Source organism: Narcine bancroftii, chromosome 8 (genome assembly GCF_036971445.1).
Source record: "Narcine bancroftii isolate sNarBan1 chromosome 8, sNarBan1.hap1, whole genome shotgun sequence".
NCBI classification, from domain to species: Eukaryota; Metazoa; Chordata; class Chondrichthyes; order Torpediniformes; family Narcinidae; genus Narcine; species Narcine bancroftii.
In genome coordinates this window covers 8,997,287-9,016,740 of record NC_091476.1, presented here as the reverse complement: position 1 = coordinate 9,016,740, position 19,454 = coordinate 8,997,287, and the positions used below count along the sequence as shown (strand labels likewise).

Here is a 19,454-nt window from a genome sequence, read left to right as displayed (position 1 = left end):
GCACTGATGGCATAGGGATTACTTAAAGTGGGATGTGAGTGGAAAGATAAAGGTTGAGAACTCAGGACCATGGATGTTTTTTTTTATTGTATGTATATTATATCTGAATGTTTGATGAACATTATTGAGTAGATTATTTGGTATGGATCTCATGAATGAATAAGTTTCATAATAAGTTGAGGTAAAAATACAATGCTGGAGAAATACAAGAGACTCCGTTTTCATTATTGGTGGACACCAAATATGGGAAATATGGAGCACGTGGTGAGTAAATCTCTGGCTCAGTGCAACTGATAGGAATTGAAGCAAGCAAAATCAATGCTGATGGATAGATGTTTAATGTTAAGTCTGTTTTCTTTACAATACTGTACCATTAATCTATTTTGAAGATGGGTGCAAAGCTCCATTTTGTTTGATTAATAATATATCCCATAGTTCCTCTCATTTCTTTGGCTTGGCTTCGTGGACGAAGATTTATGGAGGGGGTAAATGTCCACGTCAGCTGCAGGCTCATTTGTGGCTGACAAGTCTGATGCGGGACAGGCAGACACGGTTGCAGCGGTTGCAGGGGAAAATTGGTGGGTTGGGGTTGGGTGTTGGGTTTTTCCTCCTTTGTCTTTTGTCAGTAAGGTGGGCTCTGCGGTCTTCTTCAAAGGAGGTTGCTGCCCGCCGAACTGTGAGGCGCCAAGATGCACGGTTTGAGGCGATGTCAGCCCACTGGTGGTGGTCAATGTGGCAGGCACCAAGAGATTTCTTTAGGCAGTCCTTGTACCTCTTCTTTGGTGCACCTCTGTCACGGTGGCCAGTGGAGAGCTCGCCATATAACACGATCTTGGGAAGGCGATGGTCCTCTATTCTGGAAACGTGACCCACCCAGCGCAGCTGGATCTTCAGCAGCGTGGACTCAATGCTGTCGGCCTCTGCCTTCTCGAGTACTTCGATGTTAGGGATGAAGTCGCTCCAATGAATGTTGAGGATGGAGCGGAGACAACGCTGGTGGAAGCGTTCTTGGAGCCATAGGTGATGCCGGTAGAGGACCCATGATTCAGAGCCGAACAGGAGTGTGGGTATGACAACGGCTCTGTATACGCTTACCTTTGTGAGGTTTTTCAGTTGGTTGTTTTTCCAGACTCTTTTGTTTAGTCTTCCAAAGGCACTATTTGCCTTGGCGAGTCTGTTGTCTATCTCGTTGTCAATGCTTGCATCTGATGAAATGGTGCAGCCGAGATAGGTAAACTGGTTGACCGTTTTGAGTTTTGTGTGCCCGATGGAGATGTGGGGGGTCTGGTAGTCATGGTGGGGAGCTGGCTGATGGAGGACCTCAGTTTTCTTCAGGCTGACTTCCAGGCCAAACATTTTGGCAGTTTCTGCAAAACAGGACGTCAAGCGCTGAAGAGCTGGCTCTGAATGGGCAACTAAAGTGGCATCGTCTGCAAAGAGTAGTTCACGGACAAGTTTCTCTTGTGTCTTGGTGTGAGCTTGCAGGCGCCTCAGATTGAAGAGACTGCCATCCGTGCGGTACCGGATGTAAACAGCGTCTTCATTGTTGAGGACATTGGCGACTTCAGGGGTTTTTACGAGGCTCTAAAGGCTGTGTACGGCCCCTCACCGCAAGTCCAAAGCCCGCTGCGCAGCTCAGATGGCAAAGTCCTCCTCAGCGACAAGATCTCCATCCTCCACCGATGGTCAGAACACTTCCAATCTCTTTTCAGTGCCAACCGCTCAGTCCAAGATTCCGCCCTGCTCCAGCTCTCTCAACAGCCCCTAAGGCTAGAGCTGGATGAGATCCTCACCCGGGAAGAGACATATAAGGCAATTGAACAACTGAAAAGTGGCAAAGCAGCAGGTATGGATGGAATCCCCCCAGAGGTCTGGAAGGCTGGCGGCAAAACTCTACATGTCAAACTGCATGAGTTTTTGAAGCTTTGTTGGGACCAAGGAAAACTGCCTCAGGACCTTCGTGATGCCATCATCATCACCCTGTATAAAAACAAAGGCGAGAAATCAGACTGCTCAAACTACAGGGGAATCACGCTGCTCTCCATTGCAGGCAAAATCTTCGCTAGGATTCTCCTAAATAGAATAATACCTAGTGTCACCGACAATGTTCTCCCAGAATCACAGTGCGGCTTTCGCGCAAACAGAGGAACTACTGACATGGTCTTTGCCCTCAGACAGCTCCAAGAAAAGTGCAGAGAACAAAACAAAGGACTCTACATCACCTTTGTTGACCTCACCAAAGCCTTCGACACCGTGAGCAGGAAAGGGCTTTGGCAAATACTAGAGCGCCTCGGATGCCCCCCAAAGTTCCTCAACATGGTTATCCAACTGCACGAAAACCAACAAGGTCGGGTCAGATACAGCAATGAGCTGTTAATAAACAATTAACAATGGCGTGAAGCAAGGCTGCGTTCTCGCACCAACCCTCTTTACTATCTTCTTCAGCATGATGCTGAACCAAGTCCTCTCATTTCACCGACACAAGAAATATACGTAGTTAGACATCTTCATGAGACTTGCATTTTCCAATAACTATTGGGACGTGTGATATTCATCCACCAAATTTACAGTAAGAATTGAAAGAAAGAAAGCTATGCTGGAGAGATTTGGGTCCGTTAGTGAATGCAGTGTAATAAATTTATATCTTAAATACATCACAAATATTTGTATCATCAAACCTTCAATGAAAAACTTCTGATGTTTAGCACTAAATTAGGACCTTTGAAATAATAAGCAAGAGCATGAACTAATTACATAACTGATATTTGTTGGCCACTGCAGATGAACATCACAAGTACTTGTTCATGAGACAATCCTGCTTTTGAGAAACTATACATGGTATAGAAATGCATTGTTTATCCATAACAATGAGACTCACAACAGGGTCAACATCAAAGGGGGGCATCCACAGGCATTGACCCCCTAAACAAGTTTCTGTGCCCACCATATGGTCACGGCCATCACTGGCTGTCGGACCTGCCCACCCCCTCTCCCGTGTCACTCGTGTCTAGCTTGACGCATGCTAGCGACTTTCCACCCGCCCCTGGTTGCATCACTATTATGCATTAAATGTTCAAGTGATGGTTGATGAAATAAAAGGAGCGTCCTCGTCTCCTATGTCGGAGGGGTAGATGCTGTTAATGACACGTAGGTCCCATGGCACTCTCCCCCCCCCCCCCCCCCCATCAATAGGTAGGTCCAGGCTAGCACAATCCCCCCACTACCTCACCCCGCCAACAAATAGGTCCCGACTAGTTCCCCCCCTCCCTCCCGCCGGCTGAACAAGCCCCTCCATAACACACTCATGCCTCCTTCTAGCGTTCATCCTGGTGCCCACCCTGAGTCATAAGTGCAGAAAAAAACCCTCCCAGATTAGTCTAATTAAGATCACCTGTTGATTTTGAATTATTTTCACCATTATATTTTAATCCCAGTACTCATACCTTGATGAAGGTTCAAGTGTGAAACATTGGTTATGAGCCAGCGGTGAAGAAGGCGAATGCAATGTTGGCATTCGTTTGTAGAGGGATAGCAAACAAGAGCAGGGATGTAGTGTTGACACTCTATAAAGCACTGGCAAGACATCATGGAGTACTCTGTATCATACTTGAGAAAAGATGTGCTGGCGTTGGAGAGGATTCAGAGACAATTTACTCAAAGGTACCAGGAATGAAAGGGTTAGTACGAGGAATAATTTTGAATGCAGGCCTGGACAGAGGAGATGTGGCAAGGATATTTTCCATGGTAGGGGATTCTAGGACAAGAGGGCATAATTTCAGGATAAAAGAGGGGTCGATTTAAAACTGATGCGTAAAAATTTCATTAGTCAGAGGATCGTGAGTCTGTGGAACCTGTTGCCACAGGTGGCTGTGGAAGAGGGGTCATTGGGTGTATTTAAGGTAGGGATTGGCAGGAATTGATTAATGAGGACATCAAGGGTTATGGGGAGAACACCCGGGAGTGGGGCTGAGTGGGTGGATGGATCACGTCATGATTAGAATGGCGGAGCAGACTCGATGGGCCTACTTCTGCTCCTATATCTTGTGATCTTATGTCTTTACCTTTAATATATAAAGTAAACTATTTGACCTCCTGAGTTTCTCCAGCATTGTATTTTTACTATGATATTAATAGCAAAAACTCAACCAGTTTAATCTCTTCTGGGGTTGAATAGCAGGACATCTTATTGAGGATATTCTTATCAAATCATGGATGCACTTTGCATTGTTCCTTTCTGATGTCCATGCAAGATTTCTGCTTGAAGATCCTTGGTGAAAAGGACCTCCTGAAAAATGCCCTTCTCCTTCCTCTTCCAGGAGTTAATCCTGCTCTCTGTGTCCTCTACTCATTCCCCCAGTTATCAGGCACTATGAGAGGAAAGGGGATTCAAAAGTAGCCATGACAGGGAGCAATGGTTCTTGCAAAGGAAAAGTCCGTGAGCTCTCAGATCACCAATTCCTGTAAACTTGACTACTTCAAAAATCTGGAGATACCAAACACGAGTTAACTCAAACAAGCACTCAACTAATAAAAAAACAGCCAGCAATTAATCGATTTTTAAAAACATGATAATCTAATTAAATAGCAAAATATTCCTGAATTGAATGCTAGGTCCTCCTTCTCAGTAAACACACATTTTTATTTAGTTCATGCATTTCTTGTTAAATTGTAATGATCCTAGATAAGATGGGTCTGCTGCCTTCTGAGACCAATGGAACCATAGGGCTTCTCCGGTTTAAATCCAAAGGCAATGAATGATCAGTGATACAATTCTATAAGTAAGAATGGCATATGACTTGGAAATTAACTTGCAGATTGTGATTGGTTGATCTTCTCTAAGTTGGTGAAGTAAAAAGTTTGGGACCATTCATAAACCATACAGTCCACTGAACCTTTTACTTTCCCCACAACCCTTTTCATTTCTACCCCTTCATATGCCTTTCAGTACTTTGTTTGAAAACCAGCATTGAATCTACTTTTTTTTAATGATACAGCATGGTAGAATGTCCTTGTGGCCCCATGCAGCCCTATTAACCTACTAACGCTGCATGTTTTGAAGGGTGAAATTAAACTGGAGCACCTGGAGAAAACCCACACAGATCACAGCGAGAAAATACAAACTACTTACAGACAGCACAGGATGCCAACACAGGTCACTAGTGCTGTAATAGCATTGCACTGACCTCTAGGTTTACTGTGCCACCCTTCAGGTAGTGGATATCAGACTAAAGCCATTTACTGGCTAAATATTTTTCCTCATATTAACTCCAGTACAGTAAAACCCCTGGTATCCGGCACTTATGGGGATTGATAGATGCTGTATTAGTGTATTTTCCAGTTGCTTGAGACTTGCACTTAAAATAACCATTATACCTTCATTAAGAGTAAACAGTTTAAAAGGCAAAAATACTATACTGTACTTACACTGAACAAACATCATGCATGAATATATAAACTTTAAAGTATTTTACTTTATTTTCAGTCACGTTCTTTAAAAGCATTTAAGCTTTGCTGCATTTGCAGGTTTCTATCCCTCCACGAGGGCTGTAAGAAAGTCGAACCCCGTTTAGAGGTAAAGCCTCTGTCCGGGGCGACTCTTACTAAGCAGGGATAAGGATAAGAGAGTCATTCCAATGGCATGCGGCATCAACCAGCTCTTCCTCCTGGGCAACGCCTTTGCTATTGTGGCAGTGATTTTACTTCAACCACCATGTCTGCAACCATCATTTCGTGTTTCACTTACTGCTGTTCCACACAACTTTATCCAAACAGCTACTATGAGCAAAGTGTGATTGAGGCACTCTGCTGGCTGAACATTTGCTCCCATCTTTACCAAAGATTTATTTGTTACTTCAGAGAACGTTTACTTTTACAATTTTAAACTTACACATTTTATTCTTATTTATTTTAATTTTTTATAATTTATTTTCCTCATTTTCGCCAGTTGGTTGAGGCTGCTGGTTGCTTGAATTTCGGACACCAGGGGTTTTACTATTTTTGTTTTTGCCATTTACATTTAACATTTAACACCAGTTTTGCAATGATCAACCTTCCGACTTTAAACATCCAAGTGCACCCAAATGCAGTTGACAAGAAACAATACCTTCCATTTACTTTTCATGGCTTAGGATACTTCCATTTCATCCATTTTGATTCTTCTCAGTGCTGTGGAGAACAACAATTTTCAACAAAGTGCGATATGTGTTTATCCCCAAATGCATTGACTAATTTGAACCACATTAACAAAAGCATTTCAGAAAATGGTAACTTTTGAATCCAGCTCCTTGAATTACATGGAAACAGAACTCATTCCAGAACCCCATTTCAGAACAAATGTTTTTTTGGAAGTTTCTTCAACATCGCAATCAAGAATGTGTTTCTTTTAACCTACAGTCTGAATGAATTAGTGAAAAGTGGACAATTTGGTACAATATCCTATATAAACAAGTTAAAGGAATACTTTGAGTTTCTGAGAAAAATATTTGCGTGAACGATGGTTTTGGAAACTAACTTTCATTCCAATCCAATGTATAACAAGAATTAAGCAAGAATTTGAATATACCGCAGGAAAACAACTGTTTTAAAGCATCACACAAAGTCAATATTTACCTGAAGTAAAACACAAAAATGTGCCGATTCCATGGATGAAGTAAAAACATGATGCTGGAGACACTGAGCTGGTCATACAGTGTACTTTATGTCACTATCTACCTCCACGTCAAGGAAAGCCATTGTTCCATTCTTCTATTCAGAGAACTATGTGCAGAAAACCCCTTTGAAGAACCGTCAAGTAGGCTCAGTAACTGCAATGTTCCAATAGAATACAGGATCTTGAGTAGAACTGAGCAAGTGATAGTCAAGTGACAAGGGGACAGACCAAAGGGTGAGACTGGGACCAAGAATTCTGAGTGGATGAATGGAGACAACACTAAAACGTCTCATTTCTTATCAGAAGAATTCAGGATGTGCACGAGCAAATGCTGAAACAGTAGATACTCCATCAAGGCGCTACCAAGTTATGGCTAAGAGTATGGAAATGATGTTTGATGCTTTGGCTGACTTCTTTGAAGCTTATGACAAACTGTTTGATCTCTGGTACACCATGCAGAAACAAATGTTGAATTATTTTCCATTAAGATGACATATTTTAGTGTAGGCTGGTTCATTTAGCCGTAATGGACACTATCAGACTTGGATGAGTGAAAATAAGCAATTTGACTTTTCGCAGTAAATGAGAGGAGGAGAGATGGTAAAAAGGTTGAGCGAGTTCAGGATCTTCTCTTTGGAACGACATAAACTTATGCACCTCAGTTAAATTACCTCTCATCTTCTGAGAGGCATAAATAGAGTGGATAGCCAGCATTTTTATTCTCAGCATGGCAATGACCAATACTAGGGGATACCTATTTAAGGTTAAGTGGAAAAATGACATCAGAGGTAGTTTTTTTTTTAAACACAGAGTGGTGGGTGCTTGGAATGCATTGCCTGGGAATGGTGGTGGAGGCTGATACAATTGGGAAATTTAAAAAGATAAGCACATGGATGCAAGAAAAACTGAGGGTTAATGGCTGTATTGAAGGGAAAGGTTAGCTGGGTCATCAGAATTGTATACCGTGCTCCATGTGGTCTCACTGCCTTGCACAAGTGTATATGCACTCACATCTTTTGTATTCGTTACCCTTTATAATTAAGGTAAGCATGCCAAATTTAGTCTTCATCTCCCTGTCAGTGTGAGTGGCCATTTTCATCATTTCCATGGCTTGTGAAGTTCAGCAGAAAATTACGGCCTTTGTAACACAGAGTTTAGTTGGATATCGCCTAATCCTTGTGTACCCAGCCATTAGCACACCAACCTATCCTATTGGAAAAGTGGGCACACTATGGCATCTTCCTGGAAAGCTTGCACAGACCTGTATGATCCTCCTGGAAGTTTGACTGTAATCCGGACGTTCAGAGAATGGAGCCCATTCTCACACATGGCTCCAGCTCTTTCACTCCTCTGTTCACTGAGGAAATGTTAGCCAACCATTCATTCATGTTGGCCTCTGTTGTTTATGAAGAAAGTGATGTATTTGTTGGCTCTTTGGAACATGTCACCTTTTTCGTTTGGAATACCTACAGAAAATCTACCGACCAACTTCTGTCATTAAATCTACAGAATCTTGAAATAGCTGAGAATCAAAAATATTTGAAGCTATTATTAACTTGAAGGCAATGAGCAACACTTATTTACATTGTAATGTAGCCTCAAGATCAGCCCCCCTGGATTGCACAAGGACCTCCCGGGTCTGCCTCTTTATTTTGTTTGTTTTCCTTCAGCAGCCAAAAATGTGTTGAAAGAAGAACTTCATGTTCAGGAGGATTCAGAATTTGCAATAGGCTGAAAATGATCCCTAAAAGACACAAAACCCTGAGCCAGTAACTTTGGAATAAGGCAGTCTTGCTTGTAGATCTAGAGAAATTCAAGTTAAAATCTCTTTGACAGTCAGCTTCCTGAACCATCCAATTTACTGACCATGTCTGCAATGTAGCTAATTGCTGTAATGTTTCGAACAGAGATCCTTCCTGCATGAATAGATTCCCATTTAAACATGTAACGTTGGCACCTGACAGAGATGGACCACGTGGACCACCCAGCTCATAACCAAAATAACAATCGGCACCACTGATAAGATTTCAGATGGAGGATCAAAATGGATTTTATTAACATTACTGAATGTTAAATCATTTTGACATTAGATTTTAAACACAACCAGTATAGTCATCCTTGATATTTAGGAATGGAATATCTTTCTATGAATAATAAAATGCAAGTTAAAGTTTCTAAACAATCTCTAGTCTGATCAGGGATGATTAAAAATATAATCTTTTCATATTTTGGGATGCAAAACACGAAAGTCTGCAGATGCTGTGATTGTAGTTAAAACACAGAAACGCTGGAGGAACTCAGCCAGTCTCACAGCGTCCATGGGACGTAAAGGTATATTCGTTTCAGGCTTGAGCCCTCAGTCCTGAAATATCGGTTTTATCCTTTTACCTCCTATGGTTGCTGCAAGACCAGCTAAGTTCCTCCAGTATTTCTGTGTCCTAATTTGAGAAGCCTTAGATGTTATTGTATAGAGAATAATATATTTCTGGATTGCAAGGCTCGAACCATCTGCGACTGAGTTATACAGGGCAGAAACCTCAGGTGGAGGAACTTGAAGTAAAAAGCTGCTTCAGGTAACAGACACTTTCCTTTCAATATTTTTCTGGTATTGCCATGTTTATTTATTCTGTGCACTTATCCAAAGCAAACATCAATTGCAAAGATCAGTCAAACCAGCAGCATTAGAGCTAATCCTCCTCTCCCAACCCAGAGGGGAAATGTTGTGAGCAGTCGAAGCAGAGCTTGACCATAGGACTAAATTCATGCCGGCCATAAGTAAAATTGAGGCGATTGCTTTTTTTTTTACTTATAAACTATCAGCGTAAGTTACCAATGAGGTTGATAGTCCTTTTGACAATGGTATCTCCCTCAATGGTATAACTTGCTTTCTATTTAGTTCTGCTACTTCTTTCTTATGTGGCATCTGGGGGTCATGGATGGTTTGATTCCACTCCACTGAATAATTTGGTTGAAAATTCAAGTGCGGAGATGACACAATGTTGGTGGTATAGTGGAAAAGAAAGAAGCTTGACAAGGGTTACAACAGGAACTGGGCAAGGGAATAATTGCAGATGGAATTTAACTTGAATGAAGGCCACTCCTGCATTTTTGGCATCCAGGTTTGGCATGTCATCAGATACTCTATCAAACATCTATAGGTGCACTGTGGAAAGTATACTGACTGTCTGCAACACAGCATGGTTTGGAAATTCAAGTGACCAAGGAACACATGCGACTGCAGGAGGTGGCAAACATAGCCTGATCCATTACAGGTTCTGACCTCCCATCCACTGCACAAATCTATGTGAGGTGCTGCCTCAGGAAGGCGGCCAACATCATAAGGGACCTCCACCACTCTGGTCAAAACCTCTTCTAACTGTTACCTTCGGACAGAAGATACAGATGAGGTCAAGGGAAGCAGACGCTCCCTGACAAGGTGATGTGATGTGCTCCTTCTGCCATTGATGCCATGTTTCCACATGGTCGTAAGTTACAGACATAGTTCTCAGCGCCAATGTTCCTTTTACATTTTCAGAAGTCATCTTGCTGCTGCTTTTCAAGGAAAATTTGTGAGTATCCTTTCATCTTTTCCTCTGCCTGCCTGCTGATCACTTCCTGTGACAAAGTTGGAGTAGTTGCTGTTTCAGGAGTCTCGTAAAGATGTACAAACACCTGCCCAATAAAGCCCAAGAAGCGTAATGATGAGGTCTGTGTTGGGGATGTCAGCCTGGAAAAGGAAACTGAAATCTGGAGGGATTTAAGTGCTTTACCTGCTATAGGTTGTTCAAGTCTCAGAGTGGTATGAGAGGACAGGGATAATTGCAACCCTTTCACTGTTCTCGTTGGGTTTGAGGCCTTGATCATCAAATACTATTTTTCTTAAACAGCCAAAAGTCATGAAGGCAGTGGTGAACTTCATTGAAATCAAACAGTCTGCAGATGCCATGATTGAAGTAAAAACTCAATGGTGGAGGAACTTAACAGGTCAAACAGTGTACTTCATATAGCAAAGATAAAGATACATAAACAACATTTTAGGCTTGATCCCCTCGTCAAGGTATGAGCAAAACGTAGACAGTCACCTGAACAAAATGATGGTGGGAGGGGCATAGGGAGGAGCACAATCCTGCTGCCAGAAGGTAATGGGTGGATAAGGGATGGAAGGCACAACGGCAATCAAGGGGAGGGGGGGGGGAAGACTCTGTGAATAAAGAGGGTAGGGGTGGAGAGCAAGAGGAAAGAAGACAGAGGGATGGGGAAGTGAGGAAGAATGGAGAGTGTTCTAGCAGAAACTGGAGAAGTTGATGCTAATGCCATTTGGTTGAAGAGTGCCCAGATGGAAAATTAAGTGTTGCTTCTCCAGTTTACGAAATAAGCTAAGTAAACTGGCAATTAAGTCCATTCAATCTGTTAAAAGGCCACCTACCATAGAAATTTGTGGTCCTGTGAAGTGTGGCCACTGGTGTTTCCTATTCATCCCATTGCTATTAAAATCCTTAATTTCAGGTATTATTTTCATTGGTTCTATAATCCAAGGTCTGGCTGAATTGTTAGAAGCAACTAAATTGTTAGATTCTATTTGTGCCTCCTAACTGAACATATTTTTATTATTGCAGTGCTGGTTGAAAAACTCAAGTTAATGAACACCTCTTGTTTCAATTACATTTTAATGACTTTGTAAAATTAAACAAACAATAGATTGATTTGTCTTCAAGCACACATTGCTCCAGTTTCCAATAGTTCTAACAATGAGGAAGATTCTTCCCTATATGGATGGACCAGATTGCAAATTAAATGCATTTAATATTGTCTATTGTCATGTTGACAGGAGACTAATCCATACATTGTCACACTGCACATTTGAGTATTTATGCATTTAACTTCCCAGGAGGATCAATAGTCCTATTTCAATTCACCTATTGTCACAATCACTCCACAGCTGACACAATATCACTGGGTCTCCACTCGGCTCTGGATCCAACATCTTCAACACAATTGTTTCCTCAGTGCTGGTCAGCAAGCTCCAAACCCTGGGCCTCTGAAAACCCCTCTGCAACTGGATCCTTGCCTTCCTCATCAGAAGACCACAGACAGAACAAATTGGAAACAATGTCTCCTCCTCACTGACGATCAACACAGCAGCTCCTCAAGGATGTGTGCTTAGCCCACTGCTCTACTCACTATACACCCATGAGTGTGTGGCCAGGCACAATTCCAATGCCATCTACAAATTTGCCAATGACACCACAGTTGTCTCACAAATGGCAAAGAGGTCAGCTAGTTGAGTGGTGTCATACCGATAACTTTTCACTCAATGATAGCAAAACCAAGGAGATGATTGTGCACTTCAGGAGGAAGTCAGGAGAACACGAACCAGTCCTTATTGAAGACTCAGCAGTGGAGAGGGTCAAGAACTTCAAATTTCTGGGTGCCAGCATCTCCGAGGATCGGTTATGGAGCCTCTCTGTCAATGCAATCAAAAAGAAGGCTCACCGGTGCTTATACATTGTGAGGAGTTTGAGGAGATCCAGTACATCACCGAAGACTCTCAAACTTCTACAGGTGTACCGTGGGGAGCATTCTAGCTGGTTGTACCATGGAGGTGCCAACAGTCAGGACAATAAAAAACACCAGAGGGTGGTTAACTCGGCCTGCAACATCACAGGTACCAGAATGCCCTCCACTGAGGACCTCTACAAGAGGCAGTGTCTTAAGAAAGCAGCCTCTATCTTCAAGAACCCCAACCACCCAGGCCATGACCTCTTCACTCTGCTACCATCAGGGAAAAAGGTACAGGACCCTGAAGACAAACACTCAGTGGCACTTCCCCTCTGCCATCAGATTCCTGAATGAACAATCAACCACAGACACTACCTTACTTTATCTTTTTCAAGCACTATTTTAATTTATTTTGTATGGTGGTTTATATAAATGTTTGCACTGTAACACTGCCGCAAAACAACAAACTTTGTGACATGGTCATGACAATAAATTCTGATTCAATTCTGAGAACAGTTGCACGTAGTAAATAGTGTTCAACCTCGAGTTTAAATAGATAGGCTGCCATCTTTATATCCTAATCAACATCATTCAAATTTCAGAACTGAGCTTCAACATTCTATTCCCTAGAGATATTTGATCCTTTAGCTATTATTTATCTTACTGCTTGGGAGTTTTAACAAGGTATTTTCTGATGCAATTGGTCCATCAAATACACCTCAAATTATACCAACCCTGTGCATGGTGAGAAAAATGGGACCAAGTTGGTATCAGTCTGGCATTCACAGGATCAGAACTCAAATAAGCTAAAGCTCATTCAAGATTCAAGAATTCTTTATTGGCATGTACACAAATCATACAAAACACGCAAGGAGGTGCCACTAGCCCAGATTCAAGATGAGAAAGAGAAGCAAAGGAGAGTCCCATCAGAGACATCGACTGTCCATGGATCCCGCCACCTCCTGCACTCCTATCACCTCCATAGCCTCCTTTTCGTTCCTAACCTCAAGGCATCCAATTCCTTCTGGGCCCCTAGTTCTGAACCATCAAGGCATTTAATAAGCTATCAATGTCTGAGACCCATCGGGAGCCCTGCTCACCACTGGCACCCTGATGATCTCAGTCCCAACACCTGGTTCCCACAAGCCATTTGACATCAGCCTGAGGTCTGGTGTGAGTCCTTTTGCCACTGAGCCCTTCCTGCTCCACTGCTTTGCTCCACTGCCCTGCAGAGTCCTCTCCCAGGCTACTCCTCCTCATCAGGGTGTTGTTCTCTCACTCAGGTGCCCTGCGCTGGTCCATTGCTCCCCCAGAGCATAGGACCCTTGTGTTACCGAGCATAGGTGCAGCTTTTTTGGACATGGACCTTTGTAGGTTCTCAGATTTACATTCTTCGGGTGGTTTAAACCCATATGGGACGATTGGGCAGGAAATCTGGACAGTAGGACCATGCAGAGGAGAGCTCCTCCACTCCTCTAAGATCTGCCCTGGCAAGTGCTGCTGTTATAATGGCTGCCGCAACCCCACACTTTGACACTTTGTACCTTTCCCCTCACTTCTCTTGCCCACTCAATTACTGAAAGTGCTGGTTAGGGAAGATGTTTCTCCCCCACAAATATCAGCTAAATATCTGCTGAAGGCAAACAATGTTGCTCCTCTCTGGTCAGCCAATCTGAAATGATGGCCTTAATAGGTCTTCAAATAAAGATTGGGGTGATGGACTATGTTCTTCCCCTCCACCGTGGACATTATTAATGCTCCAGGCACCAGACGTTTTAATTAAAATTGCCTTCTCTAAAGGCTTCTTTTCATGCACTAGAGCAAGTTTCAATGAGGTCCATTTCCTGAAGACTTTTAAGACTTGGATTCTGCTCAGGTGCATCCTTAGCTCTGAGCTCAAACCACTCGCAAAATTATTCCCTTGTGCAAAGAATGAACCAACATCTTCCAGAGATCACATTTCACTGTTTAATAACTAGACCACACAGCAACTTGAAACATTGGACACAGGAAACTCGAGCCTGAACCAGACTAATAATTTGCTGACAAGGGGCCTGGTTTTTCTCTAATACAGGTAGGCTGAGTGCACTGAAAGGTTACAAATTTAAAGATGTTTAATATGTTGGAAAATGACACAAAATAAATTAATGGAACAAAGTAAACTTATTTGGTTAATCGTGCTCCTATTTTTGTTCCAAATAAAGGATTGAAATTCCCATCCAATAATGTGCAATGATGTGTCAGCCTTTCACATTATTTCTCGGTCCTGAACATTTTTCATATGTTATGCCCCTGTTTGCTTAGTCAGACTCATTGCCAAGTCCCTCTGAATTAACTTTTGTACTCATTTGCAAACTTATCAACCCAGGAGGTTCCAGAGGAACTCACAAGGCGCAAGGCTGAAGAGCTTGATGGACAGAGGGCACTTGTTGAAAGTATTACAGCTATTTCGTTCTGGAGAGATGAAGCAATGAAAAATAACCTCCGTTGTGCAACTTCATTATTTTTTTTCCGCAGCCTCCTTTCTCATTTTGGGCAGAGCTTGTGGAATTAAAAGAAGGTTCGGACTCAGCAAGCAGAACATTTCTTGCGCTTTATCACAAGGTTTAATTAATTCTGTAAATTTGTGAGCCAAGAAAAGGCAGCAGTAATCATTGATCACTTTTTATAGGAATCTGTCTCCCAGCAGTTTTCTACGCACACGTTAAACCTACCCACTGTGTTCTGCGCTCAGCTAAAGCAAATCGTAAATGAAAGGTATTTTTGCGCCTTCTATGATTCATTTGAAACAGCTCAACCATATAAAAACCATTTTAGCATTTATTGTTCCCCTGATTCCATTTCCCAGACTCGTGTACCATTCCCACCCTCGGAAACCCAGCTTTTCCCTTATTAAAATGCACAAAATGTTTACATGCTCATGCATTTACTGTTTTCACAGATGAATTCTATTAATTTTGTCACATTGGAGAAATGTTACTTTGGAGCTGACAGGCCAGGTTGCACACACGTTGATCTGTTCTGGTGAGAAATAAATGACATTTTATTTTTAAATGCAAGCTAAAGGAAATCATGTCACTGCAACTTGCTGAGTTTTTAATAGAGCTGCACTCTGTTTAAAAAGGGCCACCTTAAACTTTAAAAAAAAACTTCAAAATATTGGACGAATATTAGCAGAGCTCTAAAGCAAGATGTTGAAGCTTAATATTTTGGCAAAAGACCAAAAGAATTTCTAACTTTGCATTTCTGGGTAAATTCTGCCACTCAGTAGTTCTTACCTTTGGCAGTTATTTTTCTTTGCCTACGCCCCCCCACCCCCAACCCCCTGCTTCAGCTTTGATATGATTATTCTCTGGATATGAGTTTTATTTGACAGAAAGTAATTTCCTCTTCCTCTGAGATTTTAGTTAGAGTAGGTAGTCTCCAAATTAGAATGATTGTTGCTCTGTTATGAGAACTGCTTTCACAACATTTTGGTTGTTTTTCACTCTCCAGTCCATTAAATTTTAATTTAGACATACAGCACGGTAACAGGTCCTTTTGACCCACGAGTCTGTGCATCCTATTAACCTACACCACCAACCCCCCCTCAACCTGATTCATTTTGAACGGTGGGAGGAAACCAAAGCCCCTGGGAAAACCCACGCACACACGGGGAGAACATACAACCTCCTGATAGCGCAGGATTCAAACGCTGGTCCCGATTGCTGGCGCTGTGAAGGCATTGCGTTAACCAATATGTCAACCGTGCCATCCCTTAACAGTGAACAACTCCACTCTGGCAACAACAGAAGGTTACTTTAATTATATTCTGTCACACCAGCATGGTCATCAAGAGAGAAAAAGAAAGACACTTCCCTTAAAAGTTCATAATTTCAATGTATTGCATAATTATTATAAAAGTTTTATTACAAACTGGTAGTTCTGTGTTAACATGATCCTCTGCAGTCCAACTAATAATAATAATCTCTGTCCAACTTTTTCTCCTTTCTAATTATGTTCCTGACCTCCGTTATGTGTTCTCCACAGGTCCCATTAAGAACTAACTGCATGAAAAGTCAATAGAGTTTATAAAATTCAAGATTCCTTTTGTAGAGCTCGTCGAAAGAATTAAAGACTTGTTGATCCAAACCAAGGCTTTTATTAGCAAAAGACAGGTGCTCTTCACAGATGGCCGACCAGTCCGGAATGATCCGACCTGGCTAGGGACACAACCCTTTAAGGCCCAGACAGTAGGCGTGGCTTAGCTCTCAGCCAATCGCTGTAAGCACAGTCTAGATACTGTAACTATATACACTATATACATTGGTGATAGATCTGTACTATCACACCTCTATTGTCACGTAATAGTACAGAACATGTAATATTACACAAAATTGCTTTCTACCTGACGTAAGGCAAACAAAAAAGTCTCCATTAGTGTGGCCCAAAGCTCCTTATAATACAAGAGAAAGAGAAGCAAAAGGGAATTTCTTCAGAGTCACTGAGTGTCCGTGGATTCGCCTCCAGCACTCCCACAGTCTCTACAGCCGCACAGACTCCTGTTCAATCCCTCAGCCGCCCTAGCTCCAGATCCAAACCTCTGACGTGATCAGGAAGCCTTCAGAGCCCAAGGCCCTTTTGGAACCCTTGTTGCCTTCAGCACCCTCTCAAATCCTGGTTCTGATAGCTGGTTCCCATTAGCTAGTCTCCCACAACCCGTGCAGGGGTCCCGACGCCATCACCCGCTACCTGTGTGGGTCCTTCATCCATGAGCCTCTCGCAGGTCTGCTGCTGTGTCCTGTAGGGTCGTCTCCTCTGCTTCTCCTTCTCAGTGGAGGGTATTCTCCTCATTTCTCATGCCCTGCACTGGACAGTTGCTCCCTCAGAACAGAATCTGTAACAACTCATGGCCGCTGACAAGCACAGGTACTGCTATCTTGGGCACCAACCTCCACTGTTGCAGGCTTTTATTTTAAATACACCATTGGCTCCTTTAATATCTGTACTCGTTTGTTGAATAGGTTAGCACAACATCATGGGTCAAAGGTCCTGCCCTGTGCTGTAATAATCCATGTTGGTCTGTGATGCTTTCATCCTACAGGTTTCTCTTGGTCTTCACCCTTTCAGATCCACTAGCCCATCATCATACATCATGCACTCAGCCTTTCAGATCCATTTACATGCCATTTCCAGTCCACTATCTTAGCATAGAACTCAGGAACTCACCCTTCCAGGTCAGTGGGGTATGTTCCAATGCTGTTCTCTCCCTTTCAGCAATGCTGGCCTATCAACCTACATGATTCACTGGGGCTCACTCTTTTAGGTCCATTGGTGCACCACCCTCAAGTATTCCTACACGTCCCACTGGAGATTCATACTCTTCTCTTTCTTTCTGGTCTGCAGGCCTATCATGCTACATGGTTTGCTTGGCATTCACCCTTTCAGGTCTGCTGCCATTCCATGCTGTCCTCTCCATTTTACATCTACAGGTCTTATCATGAGCAGGCAAGCACTTACCCTTTCAGTTCAGTGAGGCTTTCACCATAGACCAGAGAAGGCCAATCTATGGCTTGCAGTCCAACTAGACTGGTTCCCATTTTTAAGTGGCCCAGGGTGAATTTTAAAATTAAAATGGAACATGGTCTATTAGAACATAGTCGCTAACAGGAAATTGCACTGTATGTACATTGCACTTCTTAGTTTCAACACTAGATGTCGCTGCCATTGTGAACGACTTCAAGACTGACCATTGCAATGTTACTCAATTATGAAAAACATTTACCTCAGTTAAAAAAATGTTTACCTTAGTTTAAAATAAATTTTACCCCAGTTTTTTTTTAAAAAACTTTTGCCTCAGTTAATTTTTCTTTAGCTCAGTTGATTAAACATGGTGGAACCAAAAAGATTGAAAATATCAAGGGAGTGCTGAAAATTTCAGATGCAGTGGGAAAATGAAGACTTTTTTCACAGAAGTAGAGGGGAAGTGAGCTTGTTTGATTTGCAAGAAATGTGTTAACTTTAATAGCCTATCTACAGATTTACACATTGTATCATAATCATTAAGGTGGACACTTGGGCCATGAACTGTATTCACTGAGAGTTGTGGCGGAATGGTGGAGATGGCCTTGTCCCTTTCTTGATCTCTTCTCCTGTTCTTATTTTGCACCCAGATTTTTATTTTGCCCTGCTTTTTGAATGAGATTTTATTGTATTCATTTAAATTTAATTTAAGAGCAGCCAATACAGAAGTGCCTACTGTAATATGTTAGCACATGAATAAACTACTACAATGTCAACGGTTAAACGGTTCAGTAGTGTTGTATCGTTACTTTGACAGAAAATTAATTTTCAATGGCACAGGGGTTTTCTAAAAACACCATTTTTCTTTCAGTGTAACTGGTTAAAAACTGGCGAAGTTAATATTGTTTGGCCCGCTACTCTTTATATTTTTCTGCATGTAGCTCACAACCAAAACAGGTTGTCCCCCCCCCACCCCCGCCCTAGACTTGGTACTCTCCCTTTCAGGTCCGCAGGCTTATCGTGGATCATCGGGTCCACACTCTTTCAGCTGCGTTTCCACAACATCCTGGCAGTGCCGGATTTCGTATTGGCGAGTCCCTAAGCTTGGAGGCAGCTTGTTAAAAAATTATGCCAGATCCCACAAAACTTGAAAACATTTATGCCTTTTAATTATTTCATAACAAGGCATTTAAAGTGAAAAATACAACTTATTTTCCAATAAATGCATTTACTAATTACATATTTATCATTTGTTTGGCTTGATCTCAATGATAGATTATAATATAGTATAGCTTGGAAATTATAATTAAATGTAATTTTTAACATGCATTAATATATGCAAAAAAATGCTGACAAAATAATTAATCAGGATCACTTTTATTTAATAAGTAATAATGAGCTTCTTTGCAAAATCAGAAAAATATCAAATAAGCCTACAACATAAAGTATTTTTTCTTGATTTCCCAAAAGCAAAAATATGAATTGTGTGCTCAAATGATATACTACGCAGCTTATCGCTTTCTATGCACATGGTGCTTAAATGTGGACAGATTTTCTTGAGACATAGTTGCTCTCAGCTCATTCTTGATTCTCTTTAGCTGTGAAAATAGCCTTTCTCCTGAACAATTTGTAACCATCAGACATGAGAATAGTGATAATATTGCTTCCACATGAGGGAAAACTAAAGGAAACTTGTCTTGGAAGATGATTTGATACAAATCTTTGTGGGATATTTTTCTATTCCTGGATAATTCTGCTTGACATAAGCATGGAAGTTTTAAAAGCAACCCCCCCCCAAAAAAAA

At 41.9% G+C, this 19,454-nt stretch overlaps 1 long non-coding RNA gene across 12 annotated transcripts in view; it reads right to left on the bottom strand.

Annotated features, from left to right (window-relative positions):
- LOC138740340 (uncharacterized) overlaps positions 1-19,454 on the bottom strand; it is a 317,539-nt gene that overhangs the window by 195,756 nt on the left and 102,329 nt on the right. For 8 of the 12 annotated variants that reach the window (XR_011342845.1, XR_011342855.1, XR_011342843.1 and 5 more), the window contains exon 4: positions 6,104-6,165. The exons of 1 other annotated variant lie outside the window; for it this stretch is intronic. This is a non-coding gene — a long non-coding RNA (uncharacterized lncRNA). Of the gene's footprint in view, positions 1-352; positions 1,981-4,150; positions 4,368-4,401; positions 4,484-6,103; positions 6,166-19,454 lie in introns of those variants that run through there. 3 more of the 12 variants (XR_011342849.1, XR_011342853.1, XR_011342850.1) reach the window with 3 other exon arrangements.